Source organism: Nyctereutes procyonoides, unplaced genomic scaffold (assembly GCF_905146905.1).
Source record: "Nyctereutes procyonoides isolate TBG_1078 unplaced genomic scaffold, NYPRO_anot_genome, whole genome shotgun sequence".
NCBI classification, from domain to species: domain Eukaryota; kingdom Metazoa; phylum Chordata; class Mammalia; order Carnivora; family Canidae; genus Nyctereutes; species Nyctereutes procyonoides.
In genome coordinates this window covers 43,852,015-43,872,777 of record NW_026575135.1, presented here as the reverse complement: position 1 = coordinate 43,872,777, position 20,763 = coordinate 43,852,015, and the positions used below count along the sequence as shown (strand labels likewise).

The following is a 20,763-nucleotide window of genomic DNA, read 5'->3' as shown; positions in this document are numbered from 1 at the left end:
CCAGCAAAATAAACAGGCCACTTATGGAAGGGGAGAAAAGATTTGCAAATCGTATATCCAATAAGGGATTAATATCCAAAATATATAAAGAATTCCTACAGTTCAGTTACAACAAAAACAATCCAATTAAAAAGTGGGGACAGGATTTAAATAGATACTTTTCCAAAGAAGACATACAAATGGCCAAAAGACACACAAAAAGATGCTCAACATCAGTAATCATCAGGAATTGCAAATCAAAATAATGAGATACCACATCATACTTGTCAGAATGGCTATTATCAAAAGGACAAGAAGGAACAAGCACTGGTGAGGATATGGAGTATAGGAAACCCTTGTGCACTATTATTGAGAAAATAAATTAGTGCAGCCACTAGGGAAAACAGTGTGGAGATTCCTCAAAAAATTAAAAATAGAACTACCCTATGATCCAGCAATTCCACTTCTGGGTATTTATCCAAAGAAAACAAAGCACTAAATCAAAAAGATATATGCATCCCTATGTTCATTTCAGCATTATTTACAATACCAAGATATGGAAACAACCTAAGTGCCCATTGATGCATGAATGGATAAAGATGATGTGATTACATATACATGTGTGTGTATAATGTATGTATAACGTATTTATATATATTTATATATATACCATTATATATATAAATATATATAATGTATATATATACATTATATATAATGGTATATATATACATTATATATATATAAATATATATATAATGGAATTATGATTCAGTCAAAAAAAGAATGAAGTCTTTCCATTTGCAACACCATGGATGGACCTTTAAGGTACTATGCTAAGTGAAGTAAGTCAGACAGGAAAGATAAATGCTGTATAATTTTACTTATATGTGGAATCTAAAAAACAAAGCAAATTAACAAACAAAACAAAATTCACACAGATACAGAGAATACATTGGTAGTCACCAAGGGGGAGGGTGCAAGGAAGTGGGTAAAATGGGTTAGATCATTTTATAAGTGTTTTGTTTGAACAAGAGGTAGAAATTTTGAGTTACAAAAACATAGGTCATGACTATAATATGGTAACCATAGTCAATAACATTATATTGCAAATTTGAAAGTTGCTAAGAAAGTAAATCTTAAAGGTTCTCATCACAAAAAATATTATAACTTTGTAACGAGAGAGATGATAACTAGACTTATGGTGATCACTTTGTAATGTGTACAAATGTCAATTATGTTGTACACTTGAAACAAATGTTGAATATCAATTATACTTCATTAGAAAATCTTTTCTGCAACAAAACCCATCCTTAGATTTCTCAGGTTTATTATATATGGATCCACCTGAAGATGACTTGAGGTTCAGGCTTTTTTCTTTTTTTCTTTCTTTTTTTCATGCCAGGTTTGGAGACCTTTCTTAAGAATCAATTCTGACCAAGTGCAGAGTGAGCCTTGGTTTCATCAATGAATCTTGGATGTTGGTCAGTGTTATTGAATCCTCTGCAAAACCGAAATTATCCAAAAGATTATGTTCAATGTTGAGATTCAATGTTATGTTCAATGTTAAGATTATGTTCTTAGTCCTGGGAGACTAAATCCTGGGAGACAGAACTTTTATTTTTGAGTACCAAGATAATTTGCTAAACAATAAATGAAATCAACACATGTAGATGTGAATCCCAGCTCCACCATTAACTGGTTTTGTGGCCTTGGGAAAATTAATCCAACTCTGTAACCTTATCTACCTTATCTACAAAGTAAGAATAATACTTACCTGTTATGGATTGAGTCTTGTTACACTATAAAGGACATATTTGAAGTTCTAACTCCCAGTACATCCAAATGTAACCTTATTTGGAAACAGTGTCTTTTACAGAGGTAATCCAGTTTTTTAAAAGCCACATTTGAGTAGGATGGGCTCCTAATCCAATATGAACGGTGTCCTTATGAAAATAACACCATGTGAAAGACAGACAGAGAGAGATCTGCATATGAAGATGAAAGCAGAGACCAGATGGACACATCTACAAGTCAGAGTGCCCAAAAATTGCCCCCAAAATGCATCAGAACCTAGGAAAGAGGCTTGAAATTGTTTCCCCATCACAGCCATCAGACGAGACCAGTCCTGCTGACACCTTAATTTCAGACTTCTAGCCTCCAGAACTGTGAAACCATAAATTCCTTGTTGTTAAAGACACTCAGCTTGCGGCAGTTGATGATGGCAGCCCTAGGAAACTAACAGACTACCTAACAAGGTGATCATGGGGTTTAAATAAAATTATTTGTAATATGCCTGACATAGGATAAGCCTTATATAAATTGTCATTAATAGTAACAGTGTTGGGATACTTTGAACCATAACTGATAGGTAGTCATACAACAGCTGTACTTGATTTACTCCTCATTTCTATTTTTGGAAATTTAGATATCAAAATTTCCTGGTGGTAAGGCAACAGGGAAGGCCGGAATTATAAAGGAGATAAATCTCATGCCAGTGTGTGCTAATTGTTTGAATCCCCTGTAAATGGTTTGGCAGGAGAGGAGGCTGGAACACTTAGCTAAATTGAAGTTTGGGGATTATCTGTGAATTTAAAGTATCCATGCCATTTTGGCCCCTATTAGCACAAGTAATTGAGAGGAAAATCTTGCCAGTTATGCTTTTCCATAAGGCTTAATGTAGACTTCAATATTTAAGTAATTCATTAGCAGGTTTAAATGGTGCTATGGAACAACATTAAAGGATGCAAAAAGGTAATCTGTGACCTTCATTTTAGAGATGAGCAAATTGAGGCCCATCAAGGTAACAATGAACTCAAGGTTGTAGAGTTCACATTGGAAAAGCTGACGCTAGAATCTTGTCTCCTAATTTCCTGATGAAAATTGAGTGTGTCTTTAAGGATCTGTGTTATTTTCTGAGTTCTGTGGAGCTTTTCTAATTGTCAGAACCCCAAGTCTGCACAAGGAATCTTAAGACCAAGGTTGGGAGGATTCAAATTGAGAGAGGGAAGAAAATGACTTTGTAACATTTTCAATAAAAAGCCTCAAAAATTGCATTTGGGGAAGGGAGCAGTAATGGAGACAGTGGACAGTTATAAAAATTGTAATAAGCTGTATAACACATTTAAAGAACTCTTTTTACGTTGTTTAGAAGATCCATTAAAAATGGCCTGGCAGGACCTTTCTAGGACAAATCATTAAAGCCCTAAATGGTATTTGGAAATATAGTTACCTCAGATTGAAGTCATTTGCATTATATTAGAAAATACATAGGACACTTTAGACATCAAGATCACTGGGATGGCTGAACTCTGGCCCACCACATGATTTCACAAATACGGAGTATACTCCTAACCTGTTTAACAACTAACCCCACTTAAAATAAGCTGCCCTTTTTCACCTCTGGTGTGCTCAGCTTTTAAATAGATTTTGTGGGAAGAAGTATTAGACTTAATACAACAAACTTTGTTTCATTGTTTGTTTTCACTTTGGTTTATTATTCTATATTTCCAGTCTTTGTAGGACATTTCCATGTTGCCTGCCCTGAGGATAGCACTACTGTAATTGAGGGGCCCCATTCGAAACTATTTCAGAGAGAATCATTCAGTTTCATTTTATGGCTTCATAGCCCAGAACCAAAACTTTTCAAAAGACACTCAATAACACCAATGCAGGGACCCCTCTGGACAACATATCAATTTGTATTATGAAGTGAATTATGGCTGTACCCACCAGAGCTGGTATAGTTAAGTGTCTGTCAGTGTTTCCATTATATTTTGAGGGCTTCTTACTTGGTTGCAAAAATACCCTTCAGGCTGAAGCATACAAGGCCAGCCTAGGAAGTGAGTGCACACTTTGTTTAGTTTTACCATTTAAAAACACTAGCTCTCTTTTGTGTTTGTTTGTAGACATTTTATAACAAAGAGAAATCTTGTTTTCTAAATCAATATGGCTGCCAGAGAGATAATGGTTTTAATGGGGAAAGCTCATGGTGTTAAATGCCATTTCTCTGACCTTTCTGAGCCACATTGTTCTCCTTGAAGATGCCAGATTCCGAAAATGAGGATTCCAATTTGGTGCAAATGCCCTCCAAAAATTACAAATGTATCTTATTGGGTCTCTGAATTTTGAATCCAGAAATCTGCACTTATATTTTAGATGGGATATGACTACATCATGTTTAAAGTTTTCCTCTGTTTCCCCTGACCATGCCCCTATCCTTACATTGAATCCATGTAGATTCTTGCCCTTCTTTCAAACCCTAGCTCAAATATCCTAATTTCTAAGAAAATAGACTCAGAGATTCATCCCCTAAGCCATTTTGCACATAATACCTAGCTCCAAGAGAGCAACTGTTAGATCATACCACTTGTATGTGTGTCTGTTTCTTTATCTGACTGCAGAAACTCAGTAAAAGGATAATGTCCTATTTATTAGCACAGTGCTAGACATATTACATATGTTCAGTAAATATCAGCTCCTTGACTGAGTGAATAAGTGAATGAATAAATGAAGTATTCTGTGAAATAGGAATAGTGGCAAGGACACTTAAGGGGCTTACAAAAAAAGTTATTTTTGAAAAGTAAGGACTTTTCTGCTTCTAGGTCTTGACTTTCTGGAAGGTACAAATTCTCATCTGTCCATAATGAAGAATCTCTCAGGAAATTGAATGACTTGTAAACTCTTACAGGAAAAGATATATGCAACAGGATTTGTTGAGAAAATTACTGATCAAGGAGTTAGAAAATGAAATATTTGTTCTGACTTAGTTACTGACTCTGTGACCCTCTTCAAGTTACTTAATAGCTCAGTGATTCAATCTCTCTGCAATTGGTGATAAATAATAGCAGTTCTTATTTGCCTCTCAGAGATGTTTAGGGTAAAGGTGTTAGGACATCTGAGATTGTTTAAAGAAAAATCCTAAACTATAGATATTATATAAATTAAATACTATATTGCTACTGCATACTGCATACTAAATAATTTATTATAAACATGACTATTTTAATGAAATAATATCAATCTAATAATAAAATATATTTAAAGATTTGACTCTTTCACTTGTCATAAGTAATTGGATTATATTTATTCTATAAAGAAATGAAATGAAAAGTAGATTGTTCGATCATTTCTGCATGTGGCATTTGGGGACGGTCCATATGATTATTATGATAGATAAGCTGCCATGTTCTACCTGACAGGCACATTTTCAAGGAGAGGAGCTGAAAAGAATTACAGATGCTTTTAGAAGAAAAATTACTGGAAGAAATGATTTTTTAAAAAAATCATAGGCTTGCAAATAGGTTAACAATTGAGGAAGCTCCATAAAGCTTCCAGAGTTTCTCAAAGTACTGTAATCCATTAATCGCATGCCTCAGTATCATCTTGACTATTGCAACTTGTAGATTCCCAGACCTCATTCTCAAGAATAAGAAACTCTTGGGTGAGACCCAAGAATCTGTGTTTAACAAAGTCTCCAGATGATTCCTATACAGACATTCAAGTTTGAGAACCACTGCAAGAGCTTATATCCTTTGGTTCAGGAGGCAAATGAAGAAAGTACAGACTGAGGAAGATCAGGAACAGAAAATAAAACTTGTGTAATGAAGAATGATAAATTCTTCTTTTCCTTTAAAATCACTGAGTGTGGGCAGCCCAGGTGGCCCAGTGGTTTAGCACCAACTTCAACCCAGGGTGTGATCCTGGAGACCCAGGATTCAGTCCCAAGTCAGGCTCCCTGCATGAAGCCTGCTTCTCCCACTGCCTGTGTCTCTGCGCCTCTCTCTCTCTCTTTCTCTCTCTCTCTCTCTCTGTCATGAATAAATAAATAAAATCTTTTAAAAATAAAATAAAATCACTGAGTGTATCTTCTTTTGTAGAATTTGTAAAGGAATTATAAATCAGTGGTATAATCATTTTTGGGGGGAAAGGAATTTTTTTTAATTTGTATAGATTGAACTAGAAAGAGACAAAGGAGAAATTGAGAGCTCCAGTTTGGGGTATATTATCAGGGTTCAAGAGTAATTTGTATTTATGGGAGAAAGGAGGGTTCCACAAATTCCTTTATTCTTTCTTCTGTCTCTACCTGGAACTAAGCAAACCTGTTTCAGGCTCAGAATAATTTTGACATTTAAGGGTTTGCCTTCCAGTAATTATCAAGACAAGTCAGGTAAAAATATCAAACAAGTTTTGGTTGTAATGTGTCTCCATTATTAAATGGAGATAGCATTATTGTTTTGTTTCTGTTAGTAAGATAGCATATAGTCATATAGAAAATTTCAAATTACAGAGGCAAATGAAAAAGACCTGAATTTCTGATACAGCATGGCAATTACTGCTCTCATTTTAGTGAAAATTCTCCTAGAGCTCTACACTCACTGTAGAATATGATTCCATTTATATAAAATTATACCTATAATTAAATTTGCATATATTTACATAAATTTAAATATATGCTTGTACATAGTTTTATATTTTTACATGTTTCTTTGGCACTTTAAAAAAATCTCATAATCATGAATGCCTATGGAATCAACTGGAAAATAATTAGACTTAGATTATTGCTGGTGTCAGCTGTTTCATCTCCTCCATTCATGTCATAATTCCTAGGGACTTCCGTCCCTCTCTTAACACCTCTTTCTCTATCTTCTACCTCTAAACCACTTTTGCCATAAACATATGGAGACACAAAGACAAACCTGGATGCTAATTCTCAGTTTTCTGGAGCACTAGAGTGCCATGTGAAATTCATTAGCACCTAAAGGATCCTTGGTCTAATGCTTCTTAGAGGTCTTTCCCTGTTCTATAGACTTCTATCAGCATTTGTTATAAAGTACTTTCTCAAACAATTGTTCCATGGATGCTAAAGAGGACCAAATAAGTTTAACATGTAATCAAACATGTATTTAATACTTGAAGTACCCTAAGTGCACCATATGGATTATTTTATTTCAGTGAATCCTTACACCTACCATATAAGGTAAAAGCCATTCCTGTCTTTACAGGAATACTGAGAAAAACTGAGTCTCAAAGAGGGCAAGTAGATATTAACACAATGTCAAAGTGGAGCAGGATATAGAGGAACAGGGAGCAACTACTTCAGGAGTACAGGGTTCTTTCTGGAGTTATATAAATGTTTTAGAACTAGATAGAAGTTATGAATTAATGCTAATATACTATATACCACTGAATGATTCCCTTTACATGGTAAGTTTATATTATGTAAATTTTACCCCAAATAAAAAAGAATAGAGCATTGAACCAAACCCAGTTTGACTCCAGAGACCACACTCTTGAACACTGCAAAATACCACTTCCCACATGGCTATATTGGCTTCAAGTTTCTTCTTTTCCTTTCAGATTGATTGATTGATTGATTGACTGATTTGATAGAGAGAGATAGCAAGGGAGAGCACAAGGAGGAGAGAAGCAGGCTTCACACTGAGCAGGGAGCTTGATGCAGCACAGGATCCCAGGACCCAGGGATCATGACCTGGGCCGAAGGCAGACACTAAACTGGCTGAGCCACCTAGGCGCCCTAACTTCAGGTTTTTTCTAGATCAAACAAAATGAATAGCTTTTGCTGCAGAAATATTCAATGTCTCCCGCTGATAAACATGCTAAATCTCCCACTGAATGATTTGGTACACAAAGGTGTGGTGAGTAGTGTTTCTCAAATTACTTTTTTCATGGAACCCATCACCTGGAATGTTTCTACAAGGATGTGTTTCATAAAACACCTTTATGGAATAACCGTTTTCTTCAAAGCTCTGAAAATAATGTTTATTACAGAATTATTTTCACTTGGATGATCTACTTAGTATATCAGCAAAATTTCACAGGAATTCAGGCAATATAATAAAAACAGAACAGTTCCTGGAATTCCCTTTGTGATCATTTCCTTAGCACTTGTTCATAATAGAGTAAGAGTGCAAAGGAAACTAAGCAATTGTACCTTTTACATTCTATTTGAAACATTTAGTATTTACTTTTTGGTTAAATTTCATGCAAATGATAGCTCCAAGTGCACATATAACTATTTAAATTTTATGATAAAACACAAAATATATAGGGGAGTATAGATTTGACATTCTGCAATTTTTAGCATGGCAGCTTCTGGGCTTAAACAAGTCTTTCAAAAACAACAGAACACTAACTTTCTGAATTTGAAAAAAAAAAGATGTTTTATATAAATCTTGTGAGGTTTTCTTTGTTTAGTTGTCTTTCTCAGTAGAGAAAACAAAACCATTTCTAAAGTGTTTAGAAATTGAGAATAAGGGCAGCCTCGGTGGCCCAGAGGTTTAGCGCCGACTTCAGTCTGCGGTGTGATCCTGGAGACCTAGGATTGGGTCCCAAATCAGGCTCCCTGCATGGAGCCTGCTTCTCCCTCTGCCTGTGTCTCTGCCTCTCTCTCTCTCTCTCTCTGTCATGAATAAATAAATAAAATCTTAAAAAAAAGAAATTGAGAATAAGGGGATGCCTGGGTGGCTCAACAGTTGAGCATCTGCTTTTGGCCCAGGGCTGATCCTGGGGTCCTGGGATCAAGCCTGCATCAGGCTCCCTGCTTCTCCCCCTGCCTATGTCTCTGCCTCTCTCTTTTTGTGTCTCTCATGAATAAATAAATAAAATGTTAAAAAAATTGAGAATAAGGATTTATTATAAGATAATTATTTCCTCTGATCAAACTCGGCTTAGAACTCAATCCTTCTATTCTAATTTTCTATATTAGCTATTATAATTTCATATAACGATTGTGGAATTTGGAATCAGTCCAAATGAATTTTGCCTGTCACATATTTACTTATGTGCTTTATGACTCAGCTTCCCCACATAAATATGGATATGGATATTTCTACTTTGCAGAATTTTCATAAGGAGTACATAAGATAAAGATGTTAACCTACCCTTCGAAATACGTATATGTTCCTGACTATCCTGTTCATCACAGCCAAGAAATTCTCCTATTTTCTGCAAGCCTGTCATCATTATTTTGGCTTCACTTCTCTCCTTACACAGTCTGGAGCACATGTGAAATCATTTCCTGAATGTTCTTAATGGCACCCTACAATTAGTAATCCCTTTGAATTATAATTATTATCAACTTGGTAAAGTTTACATTGGATAATCCCCATTGTCATTTCTGTGGGTGAACCTCTAGCACTGCTGGGAAAAAAGTCCCCAAATAATCCTGGTTAGGTGCATTGCAAACACAGCCTAATGCTTTTAGACTATATTTGAAGTACTCAGCTCTCATCTCAAGAGAAAACAGGAAAAATTTAAAAATCTTGTATTATACACACTACACACACACACACACACACACACACACACACACACACACACTTACGTCTATTTCAGTCTCCTGCACCAGATTTAATTTTCCTACTTAAAGAAAATACCACCATTCCTTTCCCTATTAAAAAAAAAAAAAAAGACATCATCCAGTGTAGGCTCTCTTCTGTTCAATTGACTTCTGTGTATTTTAATTAATGTTTACTTTTAGCTTAAGGCAATTCTTATGTCATCAAGAGCAACAGGGAACCACACACCTTTTCTTATGTGAAGTCTGTGATGTGGCCACATATGGAGCCTGATGGGAGGTGAGGAGGGGTAGAAAGAGGCTGAATCTCAGCCAGGTCTGGTACATGAGGTAACTGTATGGGAGTGACCCTTATGAGGTGTTCTGAAGTACATCAAAAGCAATTTTGTGGAAGAAGTGGACTCCAGGTTCATAGAAAGCACTCAAGGCCAAAGATACCGCAGCAGTAGCAACCAATGGAGAGTGGATAGCCACTTGTCCGAGAACAGTTACATGTGAGAATTTTGTGTTCCTTCTACTTCCCATATTCCAACCCAAACAAATAACAGGAAAGGAGGAAGAGATGTGAGGAATTGGGGCATTTGGCATCCTCCTCCTATTTCTTCACTGCCACTGATCCCCATAACCTACTACCCCAAACATATTCAGAACAACTTGAACATCAAGTCTAGGCTGCATCCAAGTGAAGCAAGAATCTCTGAATTAAATATGAGGATGAAACATTAAAATAATCAGAATTCTTAACAAGATATATAAGACATTTCACAGCAAAAAGTGGCTGAAAAGCTATGGGATCCCCAAATGTGATGAAGGTAGCAATCATATGAACCAAGAGGAAGTAGGTTTGCCAGAGCATGGCAGAAAGTGTTTGGTGAAAAAAGAAATCATATTTTATAACTTCAGTATTTCAGACTCTTCTATCAAGTCAATTTTCATAATCTCCATAGTAAAATAATTTTCAAAAGTAATCCTTCTACCAGTTTCTATCTCAAGCAGTTTCCTTACTCTTTTTCTTTAGTCATTTTATTCCTAGTCCACTCCACTGACACCCTCTGCTCATAGGCATACAGTCCAGGCTGTATTTGGCCAGTCTATTCTGGTACTGGCTGAACTGTGTTTTTTTTTTTTAAATAAAGAAATTAGACACAAACTGGTAAACAGGCACTGACTCAAACTCCCTCTTTCCTATTGCCCTTGCTGTCTTGGCCTCTCCTCTAGAAGCCCCTCAACCTAGCAACTAAAGAGATCACACTAGTACAGTGGGAGAGCCTCTTGGTCCCTGCTCATTTGAGTGGACTTCTGTTTGATTTATACCAGCACCAAATTAATTTTCGATTTTGAGTATAAACCCAGTCTACTACAAATATCAGCAAATAAGGCAGATATCTTCAAATAGTTAATGTGTTTCTTGAATGATGAGTGGTTACTTTGCCAGTGAATACCCTCAATTGACCAACATGCTCTGGTCTTTCTAGACATCAGATATTACTTCCTTTTCTTCTTCTTCTCTCACTAGTGTTGCATGTTGGCTTAAGATAAACTACCAAACTACCCTGCTTTACTGGACTGCCATGGATGTATCTCCACACATCTCAGATTTGACTTTTGAACTGAACTTTCTTACAGTATCTAGAGAAAGAACTCTACAAAATATCTACCCTATTTCTGTAGATAATCTGAGTTCCAGATCTTAGCTTGAACAAAGTAAGCCTTTATTTTCTTCATGTGTCTATGCCATACACCAAAAGTTAAATTTAGTTTTTTCACTGGAAAATTTTATATCTTCTTGAAACTATTCAAATACTGGTAGTACTAAAGACCTATAATAAATGAGAAAATCTTAGTATTTTGTATAAAATTTCAAGTCCAGGGAATGAAATAACTTTCATTTATTAAAAGACAGTAGATTTTTTGAGGCTAAGGAATCGTTCTGTGCTTTTGGGAAATACAAGGGTTTGAAGTTATTGTCCTTCAAGATGTATTCCAACACCATCCTATCACATCCTTATAATCTTTATTTATACCCTTGGTCTTTCCCTCCACCCCTTCCCAGGCTTCAGCTCCTCACCTTCTCCATCAGCCAGAATGTATATACCTTCAATACATTATTCATAAGAGCTCTCAAAACTCAACGGTTTAGAAACAATCCAGTTAAAAAGTAGACTATGCGAACAGACGTTTCATCAATGAAGATATACAGATGCCACACAAGCAACATGAAAATATATTAAAAATCATTAGCTAGGGAATCCCTGGGTGGCGCAGCGGTTTGGCGCCTGCCTTTGGCCCAGGGCGCGATCCTGGAGACCCGGGATCGAATCCCATACCGGGCTCCCGGTGCATGGAGCCTGCTTCTCCCTCTGCCTGTGTCTCTGCCTCTCTCTCTCTCTCTGTGACTATCATAAAATAAAAATAAAATTTAAAAAAAAAATCATTAGCTGTTAGATAAAAATGAAAATTAAAACTACAATGAGATATCATACACACCTATCAGAATTGTACACATCTCTGGGTAACGCATGCTGTTGATAAGAAGCAAGTCAGAGGTTCTGTCCACACTCAAGGTCTGAACATCAAGAGGCAGGACTCATGGGAGTCACAACAGAGTGTGCTCACCACGTTTGCCATATAAAATGTAAGACACATTTCAAAGTTTCAATAAAAGCAAAAATTACACATATTGCTAGGTATACTACATAGAGATAATCATTGTTAATGCTGCTTACTGGGTTTCTTCGCAGTCCTCTATGTGTTCTTCTTGAAGACTATATCTCCAAAATGGGCATTATATATATAATTATTTGAATATTTGTCTTTTATATAAATATATGTATGAAAGCATATGTACAAAAGAGGTATGGTATTATAACACTACTTTACAATTTGTCTTTTTAAGAACATATCTTCCTTAAATAATCTCCAAAACTATAAATCTTAGAAGCTTCAAAGTATCTTCTCCTAAATATTATAATTTATGTCACAGTTTCCCTATTATTTAATAGTTTGTTTCCTATTAGCATGTTATAAATATCACTATGATAAACATCATTATACATAAATCTTAGTCCTATAAAAACAGCCTCCTAAATATATCTTAAATATATATCTTCAAGAACTAAGTGGGAGGATTTCACTTCCTAATTTCAAGTCTATACCTTTTTTACTACCATCACTGTTTTAATCCTATTTTTGATCTCTTTCCACCCTCTTGCCTCTGTATTTAACTGATATCTGACCAGTTTGCCATCACCTTTCAAGATATTTGAAGTGTCCACTCCTCCAGGAAGTCAGATGGATTGAAATGACTTTTCTAAATGGCCCCTCATTGGTACCTCTCCTTTGTACTGTTACCGTATTGTTTTAAAATGATGGAGTCGGGGGCACAGTCTTCGGAGCTCTGTGTGGTTGGGTTTCCTGCTCAGCAGGGAGTCAGCTTCTCCCTCTCCATCTGTCTACTCCTCCCTTTGGCTCATGCTCTCGCTCTCTCTCAAATAAATAAACAAAAATCTTTTAAAAAACAATTATTTTTTTAAAAAACAAAAAAACAATTAATTAATTAAATGATTTATTTACAGGTCTTTTCTCTTCTAGGACTGTAATATCCTTGTCAGGCAGAGAACATATCTCTTTCTTCTTTGCACCTTTAGCACCTAGCACAGTGCATATAAGACATAATAATTCCTCAGTAAGAAAGTTGAATTGAGCTACTAAACTAAGATAGTGTGGGTATACTATGGAGGTATAGTTTTACTAAGCCATCTATATTTTATAGTGTGTTTTTCTATCCTGAGTACACTAACAGAACCTAAAATTAAATGAAGGAGATTTAAAACACTCTTATGCAACATAAAGACCCTTTGTATCACATGCAACTCTAAAAAAAGGAAACAAATATAAAAAAAATCAAGAAATTTGCAACAACTCTTCCTTCACCAGAGTGTCTACTCAAAACTGAAGACAAATATTATTGCACATATTTACCATCCCCGAAACTTAAAAATGTATATTAGAATCATTCCTCTTGCATTCATAATATGATTAAGATGATTATTAAGAAATCTAATACAAAACCCACCCATTATAAAAATAGGAAAGAGTAAAATAGCATTTAGTTATTTAACAGGTAGAAGAGGTGGTTTAGGACAATTGTAATTTTAATACCCATGCAATCTCCATGCTAAGTATTAGTAAATTCATTTTATATCTGAAATAGCCTGCCCAGGATTTCATGACTAGAAAGTGACAGAGACACACTTCAAAGAGAGGAAGGTCCAATTTCAAATCCATAATCTTCCCATTTCTCTGCATTATGAGAGCACCAGGAAATACCATAGTTTTCCATTTATTACCAGAAATGTTCCCAAAAATATCAAGGGAAAGAGTGGTAATGGCTACCAGCAGGCTTGGGGTTGAGGCTGCATATCAACAGGAAACCATGATTATTTGCGTTGTGCTGTGTGTGATTTAGTTCCCTGCCAAATGTCATGCCAAAACCTTGACACAACAGAGATCTGTGCCTGGAGCCATTTGTTCTCTGTCTGGCAGAGCACATGCTGGCATATTTTACATGGATATTCTCAAGTCACATCAGCCCCAATAGAGATTGAAAGTGACTACGAGAAAAAATATATGAAAAATAGAGTCAAGAGCCATATTCCAAAAAAACCCCAAGAAACCTGGAATTAGGTTTCAATTTTTAAATCTCAGACAATTTTTAATATATGTGTATTTATATGCTGATAGCAGTTTATTTTTTCAACCAGAAGTAACATGGCAGGGTGCATACAGTATATTTAGAGCCAAATTTAAAATATAAAGATGAGCCTATAAGTGTATTTCCCCAAGTATTATGTTTGCATAAAATAGGATATCAATCATTATTAAGGATATCATATATATATATATATATATATATATATATATATATATACATTTTACCACAAACCAATTTTCAACTCTCCTTTAAATTCAAAATTACTTTATCACACAGAAAAAGAAAAAAACTGTCTCACCCATTTCATTGTAGGGTGGAAGGGCCCCAAATAGGGTAAATGATCTAGGGAAGCTTTAAAGAAACTATAAGCAGACATTTTGTGAACCCATTCATTATTTAAATACCTCCAAAAAAATGACAAACCTTTCAATACCTTATACTAGAACTCACATAGCTTATGTGCTACTTTAAGCGATTTTCTCTTCCTACTTCCTCCATAGACAAGGCCTGGTTTTCACAGCTCCTATATGCGAGATTTGTTTCCATTTCCTTCATCTTTCTCCAATACAGTACCTAAGAATCTTAGTTCCTTTGTTTTCACTCCTGGAATTCGCACTATATACTTTCTGATTCATCATATATATATTTTTTCAGCTCCTTCTCAGCATTCAAGGTTATTACAATTCATGATATTATAATGTTCTTTGTCCACATGGTTTTAAAAATAACATTCCATTTTGAAATCAAAGGGATCCTGTACTGGCCTTGTGCTCTCATCCTTATCTATCCTGTAGTGCATTTATATACTTCTATACCAAGCTCTATTTATTTTGCTGTTTGCATCTTCTCAAACTGACTTAAAATTTTAAACTAATTTCACTACCTGGTCCCACAAAACCTAGACATTCCTAGGTAGTTCTTGACTGATAATTAACTTGCAGATATCCTACATTAATTTAATCATCAGAGTTATTAAAGACTATATTTTTAAAAACTTCCATCAAGTGGAATAGTTCCATTATTTTACTCTCAAGGGCATTAGTGATGACAGTTCTTTGAATATATGTTGTATGAATTAAGGGTTTCTGTGATCAGGAAATGATATATATTTAATGATTAGATTTTCAATTCTAATGTTTTCTCACTAGTATATTTTATCAGATGAAAAAATGTTTATCTTATACATGAACATGTAGTATAATTCCATATATATAAGCACATTACAGTGATATAATTATTATAGCATTATTTTACTATTATAATATTTATATTTATATGCTTTACTTATGGAGAATATTGGAAATCTATTTTAAACATGCATACCTTTGTCCAAGGCACATCCTGCTGTGGTCTCAGGACAGGAACCTATTGTAAAAAAAATGTATATATATATTCTCATTAATATACTTAGTATAACAGATTGAAAAATATCCATATATAAAATTTAAAAAATAGTTTAAACTTCAACCATTGTTCAATTAGTATCTGCCCATTAACTTCAAAAAATATTTTTTTTTTTGCTTTAGCTTATTAAGAAAAAAAGGACAAGGTACAAATATTCTGATATATCTCCTAATCTGAATCTCTAAAGGAACTTCGTTTTTTATATCTTAAAATAAATATTTATTTTTTCCTAGAAAAAAACATATAGATATATTAAGCTCCTGATACACAAAAGTCAATTTTAGGCAAAAATTCAGACAATAGATTTCAAAAATGCTAAATGAATTATTATGTTCCAAATAAGAAGATGAGGAAGCAGGTTAAACAGGTTTTATGTTAATAAAAGTCCTATAATATTTGCTCATCAAAAAGTGGCGGTGGAACACTAGTTAAGAGAATCATTTTTACAGTAATAATGTTTCAAATTTTCCGGCAGTGAAACTAGAATGTATGTGCAGATAATAGATTTAAATATGTTCAAATGAACTTGAATACTTTAAAAATCAAAAGAGGAAACTGGATCATGTATTGCTGCATTAAGACCAATATTTCCATCATTTCCTTCTAATTTATTATTCTATTAGACAGAGTGTCACATTTCCAAATACATGGACACCCAACCCATATAAAACACAGATCTAAGTCTAAGAACTTTCATTGCAAATGTGACAATGCTGATTACAAGAACTTCAATTAAATGTAAAATCAAGGACGTCTGGGTGACTCGGCAGTTGAGCTTCTGCCTTTGACTCAGGGCAGGATCCCAGAGTCCTGGGATTGAGTCCTGCATCCAGCTACCTGTGAAGAGCCTGTTTCACCCTCTGCCTGTGTCTTTGCCGCTCTTTCTGTATCTCTCATGAATAAATAAATAAAATCTTTTTTTAAATAAATAAATAATAAATAAATAAATAAATAAATAAACATAGAATCAAAGAACCATTCACTTTGTTCATATTTTTTGACATTCTATCTGCTTGAAATTTCAGATGTGGGAGAGAAACCAGAAGAAATAAATTTCCTTTGTGATCACTACCAGTATGTTGGAATAAAAGTTTTACCATGAATAAATTTAAAAAATAAATAAATAGCATCCATAAAGTAAAAATAAAAGTATGTTTTTTCTTCCATATTTAAAGTTCAGAAACCCAAAGAATTTCAGTTCTAGAAGGCATTTGAGTGGATAACCACGTAAATTGAATTCAAACTGTGAATTAAGGGATTCTCATTGAAATGCCTCAAGAATCCCTGGATAATATAAGGGAACTGATCCTTTAGGCCACCCATAACTTTCCCTCGGCCACTATTCAAGCATAGCAGATATGTGCACAAATTCAAGCACACACATGCATGCATGTACATACATACGCACACACACATACATAAAGTTAGGCCATCTTCTTTACTCTATGACTAAACCTAGAATCTCACATTTCTTAGAGTTGAACTTGACCCTTGGATTACTAGCTACACTGGACTTTAGATAATTTACATAACCTGCTCTGAGTCTCATTTTTCTTTTTACTTACAGTGAAGTTGTTGTAAAGATTAAACAAGTTAATATAAATAAATTCCTTAAAACCCTGCCTAGGACATAGTAAGTAGCCAATAAATGTTCACTATTAAAAACTACAAAGTATTTTTAAAAAAGAAATTCTTCAAAAATAGGGACACCTAGGTGGCTCAGTGGTTGAGCATCTGCCTTTGGCTCAGGTCAGGATCCCAGGGTCCTGGGATCGAGTCCTGCATCGGGATCCCTAAGGGGTGCCTGCTTCACCCTCTGCCTATGTCCCTGCTTCTCTTTCTGTGTCTGTCATGAATGAAATAAATACAATCTTTAAAAAAATTCTTCAAAAATATTAAATAATTTGGATATTTAAAAATACGTCAAGTGATATTGCTAGTCTGCTAATCAGCTCTCAAGTATGAAAATCTCCATTGTATATCTTACATTTTAATATAATTATATTTATATTGAGAAATATAACTATGCATGGCAAACTTTATTCATGAAAGAATTATAAAAGACACAAATTAAAAGTGGTATCTTTTTTCAATGAGGCATTTTAAATGGTTAGTTAACAGCTGTAATTCTATGCTTTGTGTTTTACTTGTGGTCTGGCATGACTACAGGAACAGAAAATCTTCTTAAATGACAGGGAAGTACTTAAAGTTTTCCACAGGTCAAGCAAGAATCCAATTATCTAATATCCATGGGAGCAGAAGTATGTGTTGAAGAGAAAGTACAAAACTGGAGACCCGAGTTACTGCCAGGCTATAATAAATTTATCACAGAAAGACATGGTATCAACAAAGTCAGAGTTGGACTCACAAAGCAGCTATTAAAATCTCCATGTCTCTGGCCATTAAGAATAGTCAGGGCTTTACAAATTGGATTAAGCTTGTTTGCTATGATTTTTCTGATCAGAACATGCATTCCTATAAATAGGAATAAGATGCAAGAGGAAAGGGAGGGAACAGAATTTTAAAAGACTGATTTAACCCAGTGTAGGGTAAAATTAGAAGGGGGGAAAAAGATTTGATAAGAGGAAATGAACATAGTAACAAAGGGAAGAAGAAAAGAACAACTATAGCTTCAATAAGGAGAGTACTAAATGCCAAACTGGAAAGGTAGAAAATATATTTGGTAAAGTATTTTTTGATCAGAAGCTATTTTTATAGATCTGGTGGTGGAACTGAATAAGAGGTGCTGACCTATTCACATCATTTTACTATTTTAACTCAGGAAATTTCTACCAAGGCTAAATTCCTCCTCCCATCCCCATGACCAGGGACATATAACACTTTCTGCAGACATTTTTGATTGTCATAGCTGGAGGTAGGATGCTACCCTACTACCATCTAGTAGGCAGAGGCCATGGAGCTGATAAACAATTGATAGTTCACAGGACAGCCCCGCATGAGAAAGATTCATGCTACCCAAAAGATCAACCATGTGCCAAGGTTGAGAAACCTTGTCTGTCTGAGCAGAGGAGGCAGGGCCTCCTCCTACCTCAGTGCTTCAAACCCTCCCAAATCATTTATACAGAGTGAATCTTCCAGGAGAAAGAGAACTAATCTTGGTCAAGGTTCTTGATAGAGGATATTTTAGTTGCAAGTAATCTATTTAAACATTGCTAATCTAGCATTTAATGTAGCCATGTATGAAACTCAGGTTGATCAGATACTAGTAATCAAGTATTTTACACTATACCAATCTGAACCCTGTATGTAAGGATATTCCCATTCCTTTTCTCAAATGTTATTCAACGTCAGAAAATCTTAGTGAATTATTTGATTTTCTTATTTTAAAAAACACTAATTTCAAACATTCAGACTTTATGACATTTGAAATAATTTAGTTTAAGAGAGAAGTGATTTACCTTATTATTATTTGAAATTTGATAATCCATCATAATTCAATAATTAATCAAAATCATTTTTAAGGAAAATAAAGTGGTTTAATATTATTATTTTATTTTTACTTTACACCAAAATAACAACTACTTTAAGCAAACTAAGATATGTTTCTATTGATTATTCACATAAAGATACAATATACATGATAATGTGAACTAAAACTAATGTTTAAAAACAGGATGATTGGGATCCCTGGGTGGCGCAGCGGTTTAGCGCCTGCCTTTGGCCCAGGGCGCGATCCTGGAGACCCGGGATCGAGTCCCACGTCGGGCTCCCGGTGCATGGAGCCTGCTTCTCCCTCTGCCTGTGTCTCTGCCTCTCTCTCCCTCTCTCTGTGTGTGACTATCATAAGTAAATAAAAATTTAAAAAAAACAGGATGATTATTACTATTTAATATAAACTAGTGTGTAATTTCACACTGTTCTCATATTGCTCATTTGATAATACATCATTACTATCATGTTGCTCAAAGTATTTAACCTATAAAGTATAATGTTCCTTTGATATTAATTTAGTAACATTTACAACCTATAAAACATGCCGTGTTTCACTTTGTTGATTTCCTTCAAGGGTCTCTGCAAATGCCAAGTATCTGAGTTGATAGGGGGGAGGGGATCCTTAAAACCTTTTATCAACTACAGATGAATTTCTACAGCTAAAAGCTGTATTGAGGAAATGGGGAAGGAAAAGATAGGGAGTTTCATTTACGTTCTATTAGGTCATTCAAAAGAAAAGTCCATTCAGATGGGTTTAACAGACATATTCAGAACATTCCACCCTAAAGCAGAATACACTTTTTTTCTTTTTTTCAAGTGCACATGGGACATTCTCCAGAACAAATCATATATTAGACCTCCAAACAAGTCTCAACAAATTCCAAAAGATCAAAGTTGTATCATGCATCTTTTCTGACCACAACACTATGAAACTAGAAATCAACCATAGGAAAAAATCTGTATTATGTTGAGTGAAATAAGTCAATCGGAGAAGGACAAACATTATATGATCTCATTCATTTGGGGAATATAATAATAGTGAAAGGGAATAAAGGTGAAAGGAGAAAAAATGAGTGGGAAATATCAGGGAGGGAGACAGAACATGAGAGACTCCTAACTCTGGGAAACGGACTAGGGGGTGGTGGAAGGGGAGGTGGGCAGGGGGTGGGGGTGACTGGATGACGGGCACTGAGGTGGGCACTTGATGGGATGAGCACTGGGTGTTATTCTATATGTTGGCAAATTGAACACCAATAAAAAATAAATTTATAAAAAAAAAGAAAGAGAAAAAAAAGAAAAAGACCACAACTTTATGGAAGTTACATAACATGCTACTAAATTATAAATGAGTCAACCAAGAAATAAAAAATTACATGGAAAAAAATGAAAATGGAAACACAATGGTCGAACACTTTTTGGATACAGCCAAAGTAGTTCTATGAGGGAAGATTATAGTAATATATGCCTATATCAAGAAGCAAGAAAAATCTTAAATACACAACCTAGCCTTCCACCTAAAGGACATAGAAAAAATAGAACAAACAAAATTCAACCCAGTAAAAGGAAGGAAATAACAAAGATTAGAGCAGAAATAAATTATATAGGAATTAAGTAACAACAAAACAAAAAAAAAATGAGCAGAACAGATCAATGAAACCAGGAGCTGGTTCTTTGAAAAGATCAACAAAATCGATAAACCTTGGGACACTTGTGTGGTTCAGTGGTTGAGTGTCTGCCTTTGGCTCAGGGGATGATCCTGGGATCCTGGGATTGATTCCCACATCGTGCTCCCCACAGGGAGCCTGCTTCTCCCTCTCCCTATGTCTCTGCCTCTCTCTGTCCCTCATGAATAAATTAATAAAATTTAAAAATTGATAAACCCCCAGGTAGACTC

At 34.9% G+C, this 20,763-nt stretch overlaps 1 long non-coding RNA gene across 2 annotated transcripts in view; it reads right to left on the bottom strand.

Annotated features, from left to right (window-relative positions):
• LOC129494527 (uncharacterized) overlaps window positions 1-20,763 on the bottom strand; it is a 1,043,078-nt gene that overhangs the window by 538,344 nt on the left and 483,971 nt on the right. For both annotated transcript variants that reach the window (XR_008661366.1, XR_008661365.1), the window contains exon 4: window positions 15,336-15,377. This is a non-coding gene — a long non-coding RNA (uncharacterized LOC129494527). The remainder of the gene's footprint in view (window positions 1-15,335; window positions 15,378-20,763) is intronic.